General features: G+C 38.9%; 1 protein-coding gene across 2 annotated transcripts in view; it reads right to left on the bottom strand.

Moving 5' to 3' along the window:
* The window catches only part of RASA2 (RAS p21 protein activator 2), a 121,389-nt gene that overhangs the window by 95,012 nt on the left and 7,979 nt on the right, over window positions 1–18,398 (bottom strand). The gene's annotated exons all lie outside the window — the stretch shown is intronic.

The following is an 18,398-nucleotide window of genomic DNA, read 5'->3' as shown; positions in this document are numbered from 1 at the left end:
GTCCCAGACAAACCATCTGATTTCCTCCCCTAAAACCCACTGTTTTCCCCAGTCTACCACCATCTTCCTCTCTTTCTCTCACCTGCTCCGCATACTTCCCACTTCCACTTCCAGTCCATCAGTAAATACAGCAGAACTCCGTAATGAATCCCAAATGAAACCACTTCTCCTTGCCTTCATCAGTGTAATCCTACAATTCCCTCTTCATCAAGGAGTGTGATCTTTTAAACACAACATTCAGGTCAATCACTCCCCTACTCCAATACCATCTGACTTCACCGGGGCTTTCCCAATGGCTCAGAGGGTAAAGAATCCACCAGGAATTCAGGAGATGCAGGTTTGCTCCCTGGGTTGGGAAGATCCCCTGGAGGAGGAAACGGCAACCCACACCAGTATTCTTGCCTGAAAAATCTTGTGGACAGGGTCACAAAGAATCAGACACAGATTCTTTCTGAGCAACTAAACAGAGAACAGAAGTCAATCCATTTCTAAATTCCCTTGGTCTATCCAGTCCCACTCAACTGTCCTCTCTTTGACCTCTTCTCCTCCCACTCTCCCCAGTATTTACCCTCTTTCCATTCATCAACCATGTCAAACTTGTTCAAGCTTAGGACCTCTGTCTGGAGTCCTCCAACCCATCTTCATATGGCTGTCTTTCCTCTCATTCAGGTCTCAGCACAAATGCCACTTCCTCAGAGAAACCCGTCTGTACTATTCTATGTACAATAAATAATCCTGCTGCTGCTGCCGCTGCTGCTAAGTTGCTTCAGTCATGTCTGACTCTGTGCGATCCCTTAGACGGCAGCCCATCAGGCTCCACCATCCCTGGGATTCTCCAGGCAAGAACACTGGAGCGATTTCCTTCTCCAATGCATGAAAGTGAAAAGTGAAACTGAAGTCGCTCAGCCGTCTCCGACTCTTAGCGACCCCATGAACTGCAGCCTACCAGGTTCCTCCGTCCATGGGGTTTTCCTGCTATTATATTCTATTTCTCTGTTTTCTTGATAGCATTTACAACTATCTGAAACTCTTCATTTTTATATCTGATTCCCTCATTCTTAGGGAGTTCTTAGCTACCTCATTCAAGGTCTGAGAACTTAACTGATCTTTAGGATCTCAAATAGTGACTGTCAACTATTGAGAAATATGTGCTGAATGAATATTAAAGAATCAAGTAAGACTAGTTTTGAAGTTCTTGTGAGAAGCGGGTGCTGAAATCAGACACCACTGTACTAAATTAGGAAAAAAGGTGGTAGGCATTAGGGAAAGAGCATTTCCCTGAGAATCATGAAACTAACCTTTCCGTATTACCTTTGGTACTAAGTGGCCAAATGGCTTCAGACAAAGCTGGGAAGAACAAGTTTTCCTGACAAAAGTCTGGGCTGGATAAACTCAGGTCTCTTTCTGCTTATCAACTTTAAAACCAAAGGCCATTTGAACCAATTTATTTTAAAGAAGTCTATCAGAAACTTAAGTACCTGTGAAAAACTCAATACACAAATGATTTTTAATTAAAATTAGAAAAAGCAGGGAAAACTCCCTCAGAGCCATCTGGGAGGTTGTCTCTCCTGCTTAAGTCCTGAGTAAGTCCACTGAATAAAACATACTTCTCAAAAATTAAAAGTAAAATTAAGTAAAATTAGAAAAATCAATGGAAGAGCACCAGTAAGATACTGTTATTTAGTTCATCACTGAGAGATCAGAAAAAAAATCAAGTTACCATGTCACAGAATAAACATATTCATTTCAAGTTAAAATAAAGGAATCTAATCTTTTAAAAGACCCCTAAATTGCCCAATATGGGTTGGCCTTTACAAATTCACTAGTTTCCTAAAAGGCAAAGATAATGTATACCTGAATTTGTATCCATCCATTCTCCTCTTCCTCAAAAGATTACATGTCCGTCCCTATTATCCACAGCTCATCCCTCGACTGTGTTCTCTCATCCCCGTTTCCTCCCTCTCACTCTAGCACACTGCCCAACAATTTCATTTTCATTATTTCTGACCTTCTCCTTTAAGTCTTTCCTTTTTTGCCTCCCCTCTGTACCATCCAGAGGGTTTGAGGGTTTTTTTTTTTTTTTTAGCAGAAAATCCACCTAGGTCACCATAAAGGGCTTGCAATGTAAACAAATTTGGAATTAAAATCATAAAAACATGCTCCATATCTAATGAGGGAATCTGGAATACTAAATCATTGCCCTTGAACATGTTGCTATTTCATTCACACCAGCACAACTTGAGAAACTATACTGTATAAATGTACACATATTCCGCCACCCATCTTTTTAAGAGGGAAACAGGATAATTTTCTCTGCAGAATCCAATGAAAGTGACAGTATTAGAGATTTACTCAGAATAAGTAAAAATTCAAATTCTACAGAATATATGAAATATAAAATGCACTCAACATCACTTCATAGAAAAGTTGTCATAATCTTTAAATATCTGTCCCTGCCGTTCAAAATAAAGTAAAATCATCTAATCAATGCTAGATCACCAATCGACCACGCTAATATGTTAAGTCAACTTTCGAGTCTTTAAACTGTACCTCCAAACTACAGCAGTAACTAACTGGCATTAATCAAAATAATTAATTGCCAAATTATTTTTAAAAATTGAAAGTGTAGTAACTAATGGTTAGAGAATTCACAAAAATAATGTTGCACTCCATATATCTCTAAACAAAAAGATTATTTTAACAGCACACTCTTTATATAAAGCTACATACAAAGAAATGAGGAACTTGAGAAGATTATACTTGTCCTGCATATGATATTTTCATAGGGTCTCACTGGTTCTAGTAAATTATTGTATATAAATAAGTGCATTGGTCAAAAAATAAACAAACAAAAAACTACTGCTCCTTAAAAGGCAAGCGTCTGGAAAACTTATTCTATAATCTCTGCTCCAATTCTTCCCCTCCTACTCACAGCCTGAATCTGCAATTTGGCTTCTGAACCTATTTCTTTACTATAACTCCCAAGAACACTAATAATATTTGTTGCTGTTTAGTCACTAAATCATGTCCGAATCTTTGCCACTGAGCCACCTGGGAAGCTCTACTAACAATAATGTGTGTGTGTATGTGTGTGTTCAGTTGCTCAGTTGGGTCCAACTCTTTGCAACCCCATGGACTGTAGCCTGCCAGGCTCCTCTGTCCACAGGAGCTCCCAGGCAAGAATACTAGAGTGGGGTGCCATTTCCTTCCCCAAGGGATCTTCTTGACCCAGGGATCAAACCCACAACTCCCACATTGGCAGGCAGATTCTTTACCACGGAGCCACCTCTGTGGTAATAATGTCAGGAAACTTTGGGCATACACAGACCATTAAATTCATCATACAGGTGGAGAACCAATTTCAGCTATTTTTTTAATGTTTCATTATAAAACAATAAAAATATACTAAAATACAAACACTTATAAGCTTCTCAACATTATTTCATGGTATTACTTGCAATCTTTCTCAATTTATCTGCAGCCTACTTGGTGATGGCTGGCCTTCAGGAAAATCAGGGTCTGTATCTGTGGTAGATATGGTGGGTCAGTATGACTTCCTGTACTGCAGAGACTAGAAAGCTAAAAACTATATTTCTCAGCCTCTCGTGCAGTTAGGGTTGTGGCTGTGATTTAAATTCCATCAATTAGATGCACTCTGGAAATTTGGAGGGCAAAAGAGAATGGAGGTGGCATTTAGGTTGCTTCTACTAATAAGCACTGTTGTGGAGATGCCTAGGTTTTCTATAGCAGCACTTGCTGCAGTCCTGGTATCCAGTTACAGGTTTCACAGATATCAGGAAGGACACACAGTATGCATTCTGTCATACAGGTCGTGTGCATGACAGCAGCAGCACGAGCCAGCAGCAGTGACAACCGTTTACTTGTCGCCAGCTGTTTCCTAACAGTGGCAGATTTCTGATCATGGCACAGGTGACAAGGTTCTAAAGACTAGCAGCTAAAAGTTACAATTTCCTAATTTTTCAGGCACCTTTCTGATCCTAAAAGAGGTGGTAACCCCCTTCATGGCCCCAATGCAATGTGGCTTTTGAATATTGTTTTTGAAAGTTTAAGGGCTTCCCAGATGGTGCCCATGGTAAAGAACCTACTTGCCAATGCAGGAGACGTAAGAGATATGGGTTTAATCCCTGGGTTAGGGAAGATCCCCTGGAGAAGGAAATGGCAACCCATTCCACTATTCTTGCTGGAGAGTCTCATGGACAGAGGAGCCTGGCGGGCTACAGTCCTTAGGGTCGCAAAGAGTCAGGACACAACTAAAGTGACTGAGCACTTAAAAGTTTGACTAGAGTCTGTTCCTTGAGTCTTTCCAACAACTCTATGTAAGTCACTTAAAATCTTTTATTAAATCTCTTTCTGCTTACATTAGCTAGAGTTGATTCTGTAACCTAACCCTGACTAGCTTCTTTTCTTATCCTTTCTACCTTTTCTAACAAATCTAAAAATCCCATTTCATATTACTGGTCATCAGAGCTTGGTAAATCTTTCAGCTATTGATAGATGTGGCTATCTGGATCAAACATGGACTCAGAAATTATAAAGTAATATCTCACTGACAACGATTTTTGTGTTCCATTAGACAGTAAGTTGAACAGCACAGCACATCCAAAAGGTGAAAGTGTCAACTTGAAAAGGGAGAAGGATAGATCCTGACTCTCTGCATGGTTGTTACTATCTGCTTTCAGAGAACACTTCTGCATTTCCTATTGTAGCATTTAGATGTGGTTTTTAAACAGTATGTACTAACACAAAAATAGAAATATGTATCAGTAGAACAGGCTAGAAAACCCAGAAATAAGCCCATGCACCTACTGCCAATTAATCTCTGACAAAGGAGGCAAGATTACCCAATGTTGGAAAGACAGTCTCTTCAACAAATGGTGCTGGGAAAACTGGACAGCCAAATGTAAAAAAGTAAAATTAAATCATTCCTTATCTCTATACAGTTCAGTCGCTCAGTCGTGTCCAACTCTTTGCGACCCCATGAATTGCAGCACACCAGGCCTCCCTGTCCATCACCAACTCCTGGAGTTCACTCAAGCTCACATCCATTGAGTCAGTGATGCCATCCAGCCATCTCATCCTCGGTCATCCTCTTCTCCTCCTGCCCCCAATCCCTCCCAGCATCAGAGTCTTTTCCAATGAGTCAACTCTTCCCATGAGGTGGCCAAAGTACTGGAGTTTCAGCTTTAGCATCATTCCTTCCAAAGAACACCAGGGCTGATCTCCTTCAGAATGGACTAGTTGGATTTCCTTGCAGTCCAAGGGACTCTCAAGAGTCCTCTCCGACACCACAGTTCAAAAGCATCAATTCTTTGGCGCTCAGCCTTCTTCACAGTCCAACTCTCACATCCATACATGACTACTGGAAAAACCATAGCCTTGACTAGATGGACCTTTGTTGGCAAAGTAATGTCTCTGCTTTTTTATATGCTATCTAGGTTGGTCATAACTTTCCCTCCAAGGAGTAAGCGTCTTTTAATTTCATGGCTGCAATCACCATCTGCAGTGATTCTGGAGCCCAAAAAAATAAAGTCTGACACTGTTTCCACTGTTTCCCCATCTATTTCCCATGAAGTGATGGGACCAGAACAAAAATAAGCTCAAAATGTATTAAAGACCTACACAGACACTATAAAACTCCTTGAGAAAAACATAAGCAGAACACTCTCTGACATAAATCACAGCAATATCTTTTTCAATCCATCTCCCAGAATAATGGAAATAAAAACAAAAATAAACAAATGGGACCTACCTAAGCTCAAAGGCTTTTGCATAGCAAAGGCAACAATAAACAAAGCGAAAAGACATCCCACAGACTGGGAGAAATATGTGCAAAAGATGTGATTGATAAGGAATTAGTCTCCAAAATTTACAAACAGCTTATGATGCTTAACAGTATCAAAACAAACAGCCCGCTCAAAAATGGGCAAAAAACCTGAAGACACATTTCTCCAAAGAGGACATACAAATGGACAATAGGCACATGAAAAGCTGCTCAATATTGCTAGTTATTAGAGAAATGCAAATCAAATATTTGCATTTGATTTGTGCAATTGGTGTGAGGTATTACCTCACACCAATCAGAATGGCTATCAGCAAAAAATCCACACACAATAAATGCTGGAGAGGGTGCGGAGAGAAGGAAACCCTCGTACACTGTTGGTGGGAATGTAAATGACTACAGCCACTATGGAGAACAGTACGGGAGGTTCCTTAAAAAACCAAAAATAGAGCTACCATATGACCATACGCAATCCCACTCCTGGGCATATATCCAGACAAAAGCATGATCCAAAAGGATACACGCATCCCAATGTTCATTCCATCACTGTTTACAACAGTCAAGACATGGAAGCAACCTAAACGTCCATCAACAGAGGAATGGATAAAAAAGATGTGGTACATATATACAGTGGAATATTACTCAGCCATTAAAAAGAATGAAATAATGCCATTTGCAGCAACATGGATGGACCTAGACAGTGTCATACTGAGTGAAGTCAGTGAGAAAGAAAAGGAAAAATATCGTATGACATCCCTTATATTTGGAATATAAAAAGAAATGATACAAATGAACTTATTTACAAAACAGAAAGAGACTCACAGACTTAGAAAATGAACTTACGGTTGCCTGGGGAGAAGGGATAGCTGGGAGGTTTGAGAGGGTCATGTACACACTGCTATGTTCAAAATGGGTAACCAACAAGGATCTATTTTATAGCACATGGAACTATACTCAATATTATGTGCTGGCATGGATGGGAGAGGGGGTTCAGGGTAGAATGGATACATGTATATGTATGTCTGAACCCCTTTGCTGTTCACCTAAAACTACCACAACATTGTTAATCAGCTATATCCTAATACAAAATAAAAACTTTGAAGAAAAATGTGATTTTTAAAACATACTTGATAATACAGTATGTCTCCATGAATTTGGCACTCTCCAGATTCTCAATATCTGAACCACGTGCACTATTTTGTGTGCCTCCATCTTATCCTTAAATTTACACATCCTATTTTAGCTCTATTAAGATTAAAGTGTTCAAGACATTCAATAAATTGCTAAGATACAACACTTGAGCAAGATAGCTGAAGTAACAGAAACAATTTTTACCTGCATTTGAATGAAAGTAGGAGATGTTTTTAGCTTAGTCTTCATTTTCAAAATTTTGTGCATACACAAAGGTAGGAACTTGTCCTATAAAGGCAGACGTATTGTTGGCCCCACAGCAAACAGTATAGATCTGATTACATTTAGAAGGGTCGCTATTTCCTTCAACAAAGAATCAATTATCAGGAGGCATATTACTGACCAAACAGCTGTTCCTCTATGAAGAAAGGAGCCTGGCCTTCAAGCACAACATCTTTTACTCTGTAACAAGACCATTTCTTGTTGAATTCGTAACTGGTACTCTTTAAGAGGGCTTCCCTGGTGGCTCAGTGGTAAAGAACTGGCCTGCTAATGCAGGAGATGACAGTTTGATCCCTGGTCGGGCAGATTCCCTGGAGAAGAAAATGGTTACCCACTCCAGTATTCTTGCCTGGGAAATTCCATGGACAGAAGGAGTTTTGTGGGCTATATTCAGTCCATGGGGTCGCAAAAGTGTAGGACATGCTTAGCAACTAAACAATAGCTCTTTAAGAGCTTTTCTAGTCTACATGCCTTACAACATAATTGTTAACCAAATTAAAACAAAAAACAAAAAAACAAACCTTCTCTCTTAAAGCAAGGGTTCTGGAGATGAACTAATTCTCCACCGGGCTTTTAAAACTTCTTTTCCCTCACAGATGGGCTGCAAGTATGCCAAGAACACCTTCACGTGACAGACACATCCCTGGTTTTGTCGAACCATAAAATGAAATAGCTGCCTGTCCATTCATGTGATAGTAATTGTTTCCCTGCATCATTGAAATCTTTTAACTTCAAATACAGAGTATATAATAAAATGGTATATTTAGCTTGGATCCCCATCCTTCAGACTCTTGCTAGTTCTTTTTTTTAAATATGTTACATAGCACTCCTGCTCAAGCCTTCAGTGGTTCCACACTACCTACCACTGCCCGCCTTGCAGGATAAAATCTAAAATTCCTTAGTCTGGCATAAAAATGCTTCATGATCTGGCACCATCTACTATTTAATCATAACCCCACAAGTTATGCTTCAGCAGTACTGCACTTTTAGTTCCTTCAAAACACTGTATTCTCTCATGCCTCTGTACGTTTACAATGCTATTTTCCCTGCATGGGATGCTCTCACCTGATCTTTTTCCCCACAAAGCTCTGCTTAAGGCATCTTTGTACAATCTTCCCTCAACTCCTACGTAGTCATGTCACCTTTTCCTCTCTTTCCTACTGCAATGTATCTGTACTTCGACTATAAGGATCATATTGTATTGCATCAGTTCTGTTTCATTTAACAAATATTTATTAAGTCCCTACAGGATGCCAGGCACCTTTCTAAATACTGGGAATATAACAATGAATAAAAAATATAGGTCTTTGCCCACATGGAACCACTGTACAATCTAGACAGTGGAAACAAACATCATAAACTCTTAACCAAGTATATATTTATTGCCATGGAAGAAAATACGGTGAAGAGACTTAGGGAGTGCCATGCCCAGAGGGGAGAGAGAGGGAGGACAGCAATGCTATTTTATACAGGGAATTGAGGAACGCCTTTATATGGAGATACTCGAGATATCTGAAGGAGGTCAGTGAGGGAATGAGTCACGCAGATACCTAGGGAAAGATACAAGCAGAAACAATAAAATATGCAAAGGCCCTGACAGAGGATAATTTGGCATAATGAAGGAACAGCAAGGAGGCCAGTATGGCTGTAAAACAATAAACAAGGTAGGAAGGAGGAAACAGAAAGAGATGAGATAGGAGTGGGGAAGGAAGCAGGTTAAATAGGGTCTTGTGACCAATGGAAAGTCTTAGGCTTTCTTGAATGAGATGGGAAGCTATTGAAGGATTATGGGCAGAAGAATGGCATGATCTAACTTTGTTCTAAAGGATCAGCAGAAGGAAAAGGGTGGAAGCTGGAAGCTGGACAGGAGGCTACTGTAATAATTTAGATTACAGTTAACTTAGACCAGACAGGCAGTCTTGGCATGCAAAGAAGTGGCCAACTGGTCATATAATTTGAAGATAAAGCCAACAGGATTACTGATATTTTGGATGTGGGTGGGTGTAAGAGGAAAGGGGGTCAAGGATCACTTCTTAAAGAGTTTCAGCCAGAGCAGCTGGATGAAGAGAGATGCCACTTCCAGAGCAAAGAGCTTCTTGTTGGGAAAGAGAGGATGCTAAGTCTGAGATGCCTTTAAATATCCAAGTGCAGGTGTGCAGCAGGCAAGGAAGTGCTGGCTAGAGACAGAACCTGAGAATCACTAGCAAGCACATAGTATTTCTCAAACCATAAGACTATCCAGGATTACAAGAACAGTAAATATGGAAAGAAGAGAAGAGATTTGATGACTGAGCCTCAGAGTTCTCCATCATTTTGCGTTAGTAGAGTTAAGAAGGAACCAGCAAATGAGACTGCTGTATGTCTCTTTGCTGAATATAAACTGACCGAACCAATTCTTAGCACCATGCTTAGCTTATAACAGATAATGAAATATCTACTAATGTGTATGTTTATAACTTTAGCATGAGCAAAGAAGAGGTTCTAACACCACATCACAAATTATAAAAGTGCAAATAAACTTTTTGTATGTTTGCTATAAGCTGATCCATGTCAGTTGCTCCAAAGGTTTAAAAAGAAAATGTCTCCTGTATAGTTACCAAAAGCACTAAATTTAAAAATCTCCATAGTGCTAAAAGAGAGACATCATATTGAAAATAAAACACTCCTGAGATACACACATTCATTTACTGAGTGCCTACTAAGATAGTAAGGATATGAGTGCGAAAAACACACAAAAACCGTGTCCACACTGAGCTAATAAGATGGACAGATAAAAAATAAAACGGTATGTTAGTATTAAGAAGGAACAGGTACCACAGGAAATGGCAGAGGGAAGGGTGCCAAGGAAGGCTCCACCCACAAGGTAACTTCTGCATAAATATCTGAAGAAAAAGGGAAGCCAAGTAAGCATTTTATAGAACACAGCTTTTAGTCATTGGCAAAAAGTAAACAATCTAAACCAAGAAGATAAACACCACTGGAAATCAAAACTGATAACCTCGATTAACAGAAACAGAAAGATGGCCAACTCTGTGTGTACAAGATCAGTGATTCTATGCAAAGGTCAAAGGGTATAAATCCAGATCCTACCATACAATTTTACCTAGAACTAGAATTCCAAAGATTAAGGTACTGGGAGAGATTCCAGTGTATATGCTTCTGGGCATGAATGCAAGTATGCACGTATGTGTGTATGTGTGTTTTGCAGGGACTATGTGCACCATTTATATCTACAGGTTTGTATGTGTATTTCTGTGTCCTAGAGGGAGACATTACTGGGATAAGTAAGAATAGAAAACAAATATTTCTCAAGCACTTGCATGCTCCGAGACAATACTAAACATTTTCTAAAATATCCCATTTGGTTGGTACAATGACCTTTGACATAAGCATTACTGTTCTCTTTTATAAATTGGAAAAAAAAAATCATAGTTACACTGACAGTACAGTGAATTGACAAAAATCAAATTCCAAAGCCTGGTCTTTCCATTCCTATTCATGTCTTTCTGAACAGAGAAGTGCTTAGAGGAACAGACAGCTAATCCTTTCTGAAACTATCCTAAGAGATCCTGTAGGATCTCCAATCTATTGCAAATACCTTAAGCACAGAAATAAGAGGTTCAGAATGCGAATAACTCCCAAGAGAAACTGCAAAGGGCCCGGGTCCTGGACAAGATGATCCTAAGAAAAAGATTATCTGCAGTGGGAGGAAAGCTGAATCATAATAATAGTTTCCATTTATCAAATACTTACATTACACACATACACAGATGATGTTTTTTAGGGACTTCACATGTACGTCACTTAATCTTCATAATAACTTCTTCCAAGTAATTTTTAATAGAGAAATTTTTTAATAGAGAAATTGGGGACAGAGGGATAACACTGGAGGGGTAAGGCATAACAGGAACAAGCTCAGAAGGTAGAAACAGGAGGAGCACCTTCAAGAAGAAAGCAGTCAACAGTACAAACTGACTCAAGCAGAGAGATGAAAGGGGAGTGGAAAGGACGCAGCTGTGAGAGAAAGGTGGCGCTGCACAGAGCCTGTGATGTCAAACCAAGGAGTTCTAACCTCATTCAGCAAGCAACAGCGTCACTACAAGCTTCTGTGCGATCAAATCCATGCTTCAGGAAAATCACTGACAGTTACAGGGCCTAAACTAAGGTAACAAAGGGGCAATGGAGGCAAAAGAAATATGGAAGAGACACAGAGGGAAAATCCAGAATTTGCCCAGACTCAGGATATGATGTTCTAATAATTGGAGTATCAACCTAAACAAAGGATTAGAACTTTAGATGGGGGGAAGATATAAAAATATGCAAACATTATCATTTATGTACTCAACCAAAAAATGGAGTGAAGGAAATCAAATGTACACTTAAAAAGATAAGTTTTGGTGTACACAAGCTTAGAATAAAACACTACTATACCATCTAGTTATAGATACGTAAGACAATCCTATACAATTTTTTTTTCTTTTTGGCCACACCATGCAGGATATGAGATCTTAGTTCCCCAACCAGGAATCAAACCTGTGCCTCCTGCAGTGGAAACACAGAGTCCTAACCACTGGACTGCAGGGATGTCTCAAGACAATCCTATGTAATGTTAACATATAAGGTCTTTCAATTTTCATATAAAGTTTAATTTTAACTTTTCCAGTAAGACAAAAGTTGAAAATAATTCTGAAAACATCTACAGTACTGGCATAGTACAGCAAGTTAAAACAAATTCATTTTGGAGACAGGAGTTTCAGTGTTAGTTTTGTACTTAATACTCTGCATGTCCTAGTCTCAACCTCCCGTGTAAAAAGAAGTCATTATAACGCTTCAAGGGCTACTGTGGCCATCAGCAGAGGTAAGTGAAGTGAAGTGAAAGTCGCTAAGTCGTGTCTAACTCTTTGTGACCCCATGGACTATACAGTCCACGGAATTCTCCAGGCCAGAATACTGAAATGGGAAGCCATTCCTTTCTCCAGGGGATCTTCCCAACCCAGGGATTGATCCCAGGCCTCCTGCACTGCAGATGGATTCTTTACCAGCTGAGCCACTAGGGAAGCCCAGCTGAGGTAAAGCACTTACCATAATGCCTAGAACAAAATAAGCACTCAGTAAACAGTAACTAGCAGTGCCCTTCCCTGGTTACAGATTCCTAAGAAATAGCATCTGTACACAATTCCCTTCACTCAAAGCTATTAGGTCTGACCAAAGATTACCTGTAATTTAACAACTGGACACACCAGAGGAGCTCATTTTTTAAATGAAACTTTTATTACAGAAATAATACATTTCTACTGGAAGAAACTGATGCAAAAACACCTGGCCTTTATGTATCTCAGGCTCCAAATCTCTAAAATGAGATGCCTGAACTCTTTCAGATGGAGGGGGAGGGCAAAAATTGGGGGTCAGCCAGCCAGAGATTTGTTTGGCTTGCACAGTGTTAGGAAAAATGTAGCCAACATCTAGAACTGGAAGAGTTAATAATAAATAAATCCATATTTCTGGTTTCTCTTTAACAATCAGAGTCCTGGCAATGAGGTTCTGAATGGAAACTGTAAACAGATACTCTTGAAATCCTAACAATCCCCACCTGGCTTTCCTTCACTATGCCTGGTGGTCTCTGTAGACTGGAGTTTGCAACTCCTTAACTAGTTAATCTTCTAAGTTCCCCTAATTTTAAGATCCTGAAAAGTTGTAAAAAGAGCACATGGCAACACTGATTTCAAATGTTTTTAGATATTGCTACCCTTGCCCAGTTTAGTCTGATAAACACTACAAGAACTAGATACACATTTATATTAATTGTTCATCAAGAAAACTATGAACATAATCTTTACCAATTATCACCTCTACTCACGTTACAGCCAGCACTTAACTGAGCAAAATGTGCTAGGCAGTACGCCAAGTCATCCAATCTTTTCATAACCACTCTGTAAGATTAGAATAACTACTACCTCCAATTTATACGAAAGGAAGCTGAAGCAGGTTAGGTGATTACTAGAAAAGCAGCAGAAAATTCATGCTTTCAACATGCTACATTTTCATTTACCATTCAACCAATTTCTATATACCTAATCTTATAAATATTTTCTACAGAATAAAGAAATCTGACACAAGAGCTCTCTCATTCATTTCTCTTTACAGCTTTCCAAGGAGAACAGAAGAGAAAAACTGCCAAAAAAGACCTTTCGAATGGTTTCACAGTCACCCTCTTCAGAGTATGTCAGACTGCCCCAGGTGTACAGTAGCCAACAAGGAGGTGGGGTGCCCAAGAACTGTTGCTAAGCCATATCCAACTCTTGCAACCCCATGGACTGTAGCCTGCAGGCCCCTCTGTCCATGGGATTCTCTAGGCAAGAACACTGGATGGACTGCCATTTCCTTCTCCAGGGGATATTCCCGACCTTGGGATTGAACCCAAGTCTCCTGCATTGGCAGGTAGATTTTTTATGACTGAGCCACCTTGGAAGCTCACCTAAGAACTACTGAAGAGAGACAAATATTACATAGCTATTACTTCCCTCATCTTTAGTTGTCACTTTAAAAACACGACTGAAGAGACAGACATTTATACTTGTGATATTATTCACGCAGAGAATGAGTCACAAATAGGCATATGGAGACTGCTGGAATATCTAGTAAGCAGGGCTTTCCAGTGTACAAAATTAACATGATCAGAGAACTGGATTGTCAAGCAGCTTTTCTCACTCCCAGTAAATGAAAAATTACTTAAAAAAAAAAAGTCATCTGAGATTCTATAATCCTATTCAACTGGCAACCTTAAAAAATCAACACATTACATAATTATTATCAGAAATCTGATTCGACCTAAGAATGGCCATTATGATATTAACCTGGGACCTGGAAGTTAAATAAATAGAGAATAATAAAGTGTCACGAACACTGCACTCCTGCTCCATCATGGAAATAAGGTACTGTGCAATTACTAGGAAAACACAAACAAGGTTAATAGCACTGAGCAAGCACTCGAGTGGGCAAAAGACTCCCAGAATCCAGCACAGTTCAGGTGGTGGGCCAAGAACTGCTTGGTGGTTTTAATACCTGAACAATTCTTGACAAGGCAGAAAGCCAAGGTTAAAGCATGAATTCCATGGCGACTCCTCAAAATGTCCTAGCAGGCAAGATGCAGCTCTTCAGTGTGCAAATCTACAGAATGTAATTAGAGTGTTTTACACAAGTCATGTGCATAGTAATTATCATACAGTTATCTATATTGCTATCATATTAATCACCTCTGACTGAAGCTCAGTTTAGCACAAACTACTGTACATGAAAAGACAAGTTTCGCAAGGTACTGCCAGGAAATGTCCATGGGTTATCGAGAGACGTCACCAAGTTGCAGGCAGGATCTTCCTGTGGTTTGCCTTGCCCACTTCTGGTTTCAGTTGTGAACGTGTGCTGATCCCAAAGCTTCTCACAGCCTCCTTCTCGAGTAGCAGCCCAAACTCTGAAGCACATATGGTAGAAAGCTCTCCTAGGAGAGACCAGTTCCCTATGGCGACATGAATCTTTAGGCTTTTGAGCTGACCAAGAGAGCCTCCGATGGCAAGTAAAGTAAAGGCCATAGCCAGGTGGTGGCAGAACTAAGGGCTACTTGGACAAGTCATATATACATGGGATAAGGCTACTATTTCTAGTAACAGCATCCAGAAAGCTAAAATGGGATTCAGTTGTGACCTAGTGATTTAAAAAAAAAAAAAAAAGATATAAAGAAGTTGTACCACACAGGTGCATGTATGTGAGTGTTGTGTTCTAAGAGAACAATTAACATGCAGAAACTCACATGAGCACAGTCAAGCCAATGGAAGAGTAACATTTTTTTGTGATCCTCAAAAGAGAACTAAATATAAATTTTTATAGCATTTCAACATTTTAATTTTATTGACTATCCATTACTTTAGACAGAAACCAATCTAGGGATAATTATCAACTTCTTGACAAAAGAAATGTACTCATCAGCTCTTCCCAATATGCCATGACAGGCAACCTGACAGAGAAAAAGACATGGACTTTGATGTCTTAAAGACCTTCTGAATACCTGGCTCTGCCCCACTGAACCCTGAGCAAATAACCTTTCTGTGTGCTCCTTTGCTAAAACTGGAATTAAGCACAAATTTCTTCATGAAATTGAATTAATGAAACAATTTACAAAATATCCTGGAAAGTGCCTGGAAAAGAGTAAATAATAAATATTAGTCCATTTCCCCCATCCACTAAGAAAATTTTTTTATAAAGTAAAACTGTCCAAATTCAAAATGAAAAGGTTCTGTAACACTCACACACATGTTAAAGTATTTTAAGGGATTGGAATTATTCTTTTTACTACATTCCTCTGAAACATTGAATTTTTTAAAAGTCAACTTTCTGAATGCAAACAACTGTTGAAAACAGGCAGAGCAAATAGGAATTCACTATATTATTCTTACAGTTTTGTGGGTGTGAAGTTGTAGCAGTTACCAAAAAACTTCAGAGAAAATTTGTCTTTATGTGCACTCAAAATATTATCCAACCTAACTCTTGAGAGTCCCTTGGACTGCAAGGAGATCCAACCAGTCCATTCTGAAGGAGATCAGCCCTGGGTGTTTTTTGGAAGGAATGATGCTAAAGCTGAAACTCCAGTACTTTGGCCACCTCATACAAAGAGTTGACTCACTGGAAATGACTCTGATGCTGGGAGGGATTAGGGGCAGGAGGAGAAGGGGACAACAGAGGATGAGATGGCTGGATTGCATCACGGACTCGATGGACGTGAGTCTGAGTGAACTCTGGGAGTTGGTGATGGACAGGGAGGCCTGGCGTGCTGCAATTCATGGGGTCGCAAAGAGTAGGACATGACTGAGCGACTGAACTGAACTGAACTGACTGAACCTTTGGTTACTCTTTTTGCAGACAGAATACTCTTCATCAGTTAAAGAGAGAGAGGCTCTTACAGCATAAGATTAATACTAAATCAAATTCATTTATACAAATAGTCATTTTTTTATAACATAGCTCATACATAAATATACTTCCTAGAAAAGTAAATCATTATAAGGCCAGTTCCCTTTGTCCACCACTAACAACCAATGGTGTTCATCTTTTCAGACATCTTTCTGTCCTTTTTTCCATATACATATAAAGAAGATAAGATACATATGACTATACATATCACCCTAATGACAGGCTTCTTTTTCCCACAATAATACTTTTTGAAGTTCTTTCCTTTCCCACTATAGATACATCTCATTCTTTTTAGCTGTTATAAAATATGTATATGAATATACTATTTAGTCATTTTTCTACTGATGGACACTTAAGTTGCCTCTGTTTTGTTTTACCAACAAGGTAACAATAAACATCTTTGTATATACCTCTTCTGCAAATGCAAGTGTTTCTGTAGGGCAGATATGCAGAAGTAGAAACATATAGGGTGTGCTGTGCTGTGTGTACTTAGTCGCTCAGTCATGTCTAACTCTTTGTGAATCCACAGACTGTAGCCCTCCATGTTCCTCTGTCCATGGGGATTCTCCAGGCAACAATACTGGAGTGGATTGCATGCCCTCCTCCAGAGGGTGGGAGGAGGATCGAACCCAGGTCTCCTGCATTGCAGGTGGATTCTTTACCATCTAAGCCACCAGGGAAGCCCAAGAATACTGGAGTGGGTAGCCTATCCCTTCTCCAGTGGATATTCCTGACCCAGGAATCAAAAACAGGGTCTCCTGCATTGCAGGCAGATTCTTTACCAGCTGAGCTACCAGGGAAGCCCAACACATATTTAAATTTTTAACCGATATTGGAAAAATGCTCTCCAACATTGCTTTCCAATTTAAACTCAAGCAACAGTGAAGTACCTGTTTTCTTAAACTTTCACCAAATACTGAAATTAATGAGCTTTTGTTTTTTTCACAAACTGATGACTTTTTAAAATTTTATTTCCCTGATTAGTTTTTGTTAAACCTTTCCAGTATTTTCTTGTGTTTATGGCCTTTTGTATCTTTTCTGTGGAATGCCTATTTATATCCTTTATTTTTCTAATGGCCTTTTCCTTTTAAAAATTTGGATGAACTTTTTATATATTCTGGATATGAACAAATAGGGAATATAGATAGTAGGTTAAGAGGCACAGAGCCAGTCCGCCCAGGGCTCACTAGCTGACAGATCTTGGCAAGTTACTTAGTTTAGCTATTCAATGCCTCAGTTTCCTCATCTGTAAAAATGGGGATAATAACTGTACTTACAGTCACCATGAGGGTTAAGTTTATTGAAATACTTAAAGTGCTTTAAAACAGTGCTTGGCACACAGGTTGAGTGTTATATAAGAGTTTTCTTTTGGTCTGGAATTTGTTGCAAATATCTACTCCCAATCTATTGTTTACGTTTTAGTTCCTGTTTATAGTAAGTCTTCACTTACTTTTCCTCAGTTCTTTTTCCATCTCTAATTCTAATATCAGAAATTATTTAAATAGATGAAACCAACAAGACCCCCCTTATTGTATGTCACAACCAACTTCTCCTCAAAAATACAAGCAGACATCGGCCAAGAAATCTAAATTTTAAAAAATCTTTCCACTAAAAAAAATTAACTTCCTTACTAGCATAATTCCCACAAATTAGTAAGAAGACTGATAATTCAGCAGGAAAAAAAGGCAAACCAAATCAACACCAAAAAATGGAAATAAAAATGACTCTTAAAAATATGAAGAGATTCTCAACTTTGTTTTAGAAGTGCAAATTAAAACTAAAAATTAGCGTTCCTTCTCATGTAACAGACAAGTAAAGATCAAGCAGTTTTAAAATACACACTATGGGGGTATAAAGAAATAGGCATTCATACATTGCTGATGGGAGCAAAAATTGTTAGTTTCTATGAAAAGCAATTTGGCACTGTCTTTTCAAAATAAAAATGCACATACCACTCAATTCACCAACTTAATATCTAGGAATTTATCCTATAGACACATGAAATCATATTAAAAATAACATACCTATTTATTTATATATTAATAAACTTACATATTTAAAAAAATATTTAAAATAACATACTTATTTAATTATTTATTCAGTAAAGTTTGTAATAGCAAAGATCAGAAAAAATCTAAATGTCCATCAATAGGGGACTGGCTATATAAACTGTGGTGTATTGAGATGATGAACTTTTATGCAGCTGTTAAAAAAACGAGGTAGT

Source organism: Oryx dammah, unplaced genomic scaffold, assembly GCF_014754425.2.
Source record: "Oryx dammah isolate SB20612 unplaced genomic scaffold, SCBI_Odam_1.1 HiC_scaffold_2, whole genome shotgun sequence".
NCBI lineage: Eukaryota > Metazoa > Chordata > Mammalia > Artiodactyla > Bovidae > Oryx > Oryx dammah.
This window is presented reverse-complemented; position numbering and strand designations above follow the sequence as displayed.